Below are 4,419 nucleotides of genomic sequence, written 5' to 3' on the forward strand. Positions count from 1 at the left end.
ATAATTTCTTCCTAGGCAAGATATTAATTTTAAGACAGTGGTTATTCGTTATTCACAAGCCAGGTCTTGCATGATGACTTCACACATTTGGGAGGCAAGCAGTCAGAGAAATGTCAAGGTTAGTTTTACTTTCCATGTGTTCTCAGTCTCATTTTGCTAAATGGGATACTAACTTGACACAGGATTCTTAGGTACGTTTGATGAACAAATTGTAGCTTTTGAGAACCCAATTCTCAAAATTCTCATGTTGAGATGCAGTCAAACAGTATAGGGGGTATATTTTTAGTGAACACAGATCACTGTGGTCATTGTACCGAAGACTTGCCACTGTAGCTAAATGAACCAAAGAAATGTTTGTACATGTTGAGGGGTGCTGTGTTGTATCAACCATGTCCAAGTATGGGCTGGCCTTAACCAAAGATCATATTATGACCTGTTTGAATGTTTCATTGGTATTAACATCAGTTCTCTTCGTACTGAGTAGGAAGTTTGATGGTAATGTTCTACAGCTACGGGAATGGTTAAGTGTCATGGCTGCACGTTCCAGAATTATGTTAATATATACTGGACAAAGATAGTTTGGGATATATGTAAATTTTGAAATTATGAATAAAGATTTATTCATTCTTTGACAGTGATAAAATATCAATTTTAAAAATACCAATATCCCTCACTTATTTTGTCCAGTATATAAAGTTTTGAAAACCCTTTTGGGCATTGTTTCAGAGTTGTCTCCCTTTGATTCAGGTTCAAAATGGATATGTCAGTGAACATGTTGCCTCTAGTCAAATTTAAGTGAATTTTCTAGATATTTCTGTTAATTATATTGAGCAAAGATCTGAAGTATTATCTATGATTACTTTGTTGTGAACGTGCCATCTTTATGTAAGATTAGTTAGATTAGATCTGTGTGGTGTTAGAAAAGTACATTTGTGTCTTAATCCAACTCCCAAACTATGCTTTTCTGACTTCCATGTATATATGCAATAATTACATGTACAACTCAGGGTCAGGCAAGCATGATATCCACGTTAAAAAATGTTTTTTTAATAATTATGTTACGAATGGGATTGGGTGGTCACTAGATTGGTTGTGTCATCTCATCCCAATTGTGCAGATCGATGCTCATGCTGTTAATCACTGGACTGAATGGTCCAGACTTGAAGATTTACTGACCGCTGTCATATACATGGAAAGTAGTAGAGAGTGGTGTTAAACAAATAGGGATGTCACGATACATAAGTTTCATGAATTGATACGCATCACGATACCCATGTTACGATTCGATACGTATCACGATACCTATTTTCGCGGCATTATTGCGTAAACTTAATAACATTTTGAACATTACTATTTTACATTTTATAATTGTCCATGAGAAGATCAACATTTTTGATTAAAAAGTTCTAATTTCCCATCTTTGTGCATGAAAAAGAATCATTTATAACTCTCATACCATCAAAAAACATGATACAATTGCAAAATGTAAACAATACATAAACATATTTAAATCGATACTTAGTTTTGAATGTATCAATAATTGTATTTTCTTAAGGACCGCCTCCATGGTGTAGTGGTGAGAGCGGAAGGTGGTGGGTTCGATCCTGACCGTCATACCAAAAGACGTTAAAATATGGTACTTGTTGGTCTCTGCCAGGCGCTCGCCATTAATGGGTAGAACAAGGACTGGTCGCCTCGGGAGTCAGAATAATGTGTCCGAGTGGGGTATTCATGCTTCACTGCGGCATGGTATCTCATTGGGCTAGCACTATAAAACCAGCTTCAGTCTGGGCTAGTACAAGCAGCCGCACATACACATACACACGCATGCACGTCGCCATATGAGTGAAATATTCTCAAGTACGACGTTAAACCCAATTTCACCTCACCTGTATCGACTTAAAATAAATGTATCGTGATATCCCTATAAACATCAGTTAATGGTGCTCTGTGACTTTGATATGGTGATCATGCAATAAACCGCTTGTGTGCCCAACCCTGAGAGTTTACAGAGTAGTGATTTGACAACATTTTACAGGATGTTCTGTGTTATCTTTACCAAATTCGAAGAATATAGATGGATGATAGTGACAGATAATAGCAAGTGATTTGAAATCCTGAATGTCAACTTCACACAGACCGCAGTATAAAGACGACCTGGTTTGTGGCAGGAGTGGACATGTTATTTTATTTTATTCTATCCTTAAAACTAACAAAACCTCAAATGTTTGACTTAAACATTCAAATCCATGCTGTTACAATTGTTTTTGTGTTTTGTATGAAATTCCAGTTGAATTTGTTGAGTTGTTACTTTTGTTTCTTGTTGAAGCTTTGTCAGAAAGTACTTTGAACATTAACCCAGCTTCAGAAATTAAGTATTCATGGTCAGTTGCCATGATTGTGGCTATGTTTACAGCCTAGTGGCATCTCCTCTGCTCCGAGTGTATTCAACATTTCAGGAATTGTTTGCATGAAATATTTTACAATATGATCTATGCATGGACAATCATATTTTCCATAATAAAAATTAATTTTTTCTTAATTAATGTGTTGGTTTTTATTCTTCTGATCAGGTACCTCAGGAACAACAAAGCAGTTACACACTGTGACAGGATTCACGTCAGTTTTGGGCGATGGGGTAGCCTAGTGGTTAAAACATTGGCTTGTCATGCGAAGACCGGGTTTGATTCCCCACATGGGTACAATGCGTGAAGCTCATTTCTGGTGTCCTCTGCCTTGATAAAGCTGGAATATTGCTAAAAGCGGCGTAAAACCCCAACTCGCTCACATCACTTTTTTAATGCTATCAGACACGTTTTGACTTTCAGTCTAAGTAAACTTATACTGAGTCGAACAAAACCTAGTAGAAGGTCGCGTCAGCTAACCTTACAGCGACCTATGACCGTCCAATCAAACGCGAGACGGCTGAACGGATTTAACCAATCAGACAACAACTACTTGGTAGGGTTCGGCGGGACTTACAAAACGGTTTGGGCATTTTCTCTTACCTGGTTGCTTACACTGATCTATAAACAAACGAAAATCTGCATAAAACACAGATACTTGACCTGCAGTATATACGCTTATGGGTTCTAATGACATGGTTACTATTTGCTTGTATTTTTGCAAGATGACATCCTTGAATATTGACAAAAACGCTATTTTCAGCGACTGTTTACTCATTGCGAGTATCACTTGGAAGCGATCATGTGGACATTAGCATTTGGAATTGTTCAAGTTTTTGAGTGAGTGAGTGAGTGAGTATGGTTTTACGCCGCTCTAGCAATATTCCAGCAACATCACGGCGGGGGACACCAGAAATGGGCTTCACACATTGTGCCCATGTGGGGATTCGAACCGGGAACTTCGGCGTGACGAGCAGACGCTTTAACCACCAGGCTACCTCACCACCTCGAGGTAAAGGTTCAAACGGTATGTTAACTTTAGCGATTGGTAAACTGTGTTCTGATTGGTTAGTCCAAAAGGTCAGCTGTCGCGACCTTCTACTAGGATTTGTTAGACTCAGTATAGCAGTGTAACGAACAATACTGAGCCTAAGTTTACTTAGACTGTTTTGACTTTGATCCAAACAATCCTTGTTCTACACCTTAATATCAAGTGCCAAGCAGGGTAACTGGCAGTACCAGTTGTTAGATTCTATAGGTAATATAAGTCCATATGAGAGAACACGTCATCTCTTCAAGCTGACCTTCACCCACTTGGCAGATTGACCACAATCAGGAACGTTTTTATGACAGAATTCCTCTCAGACACAACAACTACTCGAAATCAACAAGTGTTAGTTTTTCCACTTTAATACTTGGTGCCTTGCAGGGTAACAATACTGACTGAGTGAGTTTAGTTTATGCTGCAATATTCCAGCAATCACAATGCATTGTAGGAATTTAGACACATACTATACTTGAACTTTCTGTAAGAGGCGACTAACGGGATCGGGTGGTCAGTTTCGCTGACTTGGTTGTCACATGTCATCGGTTCCCAATTGCGCAGATTGATGCTCATGCTGTTGATCACTGGATTGTCTGGTCCAGACTCGATTATTTACAGACCGCCGCCATATAGCTGGAATATTGCTGAGTGCGGCGTAAAACTAAACTCACTCACTCACTCACTTGAACTTTCTCAGTCTCTACAGGTCAACTCAAAGAGTGAGCAATCTTTTTCAATTGTGTGATGTCTCAATACATTCATCCAAGAAGTGAGATGAGATGGGATAAAACATTGGGGTCAAGATTACTGCACTTAAAGCAAACTGCATGCAAGTATGTGTGTTGTACTTGTTTGGAGGTATGCTCCGAGCCAAGCAGCACTTGAATGCCGAGCACCAGACAGTATAACAAGTAGCATCATTAAATGTTTTTTGGTATATCAGGGAATAAGAAAATATAACCACTTACA

The sequence above is a fragment of the Haliotis rubra genome, unplaced genomic scaffold, assembly GCF_003918875.1.
Source record: "Haliotis rubra isolate DU_JTF1 unplaced genomic scaffold, ASM391887v1 Scf806, whole genome shotgun sequence".
NCBI lineage: Eukaryota > Metazoa > Mollusca > Gastropoda > Lepetellida > Haliotidae > Haliotis > Haliotis rubra.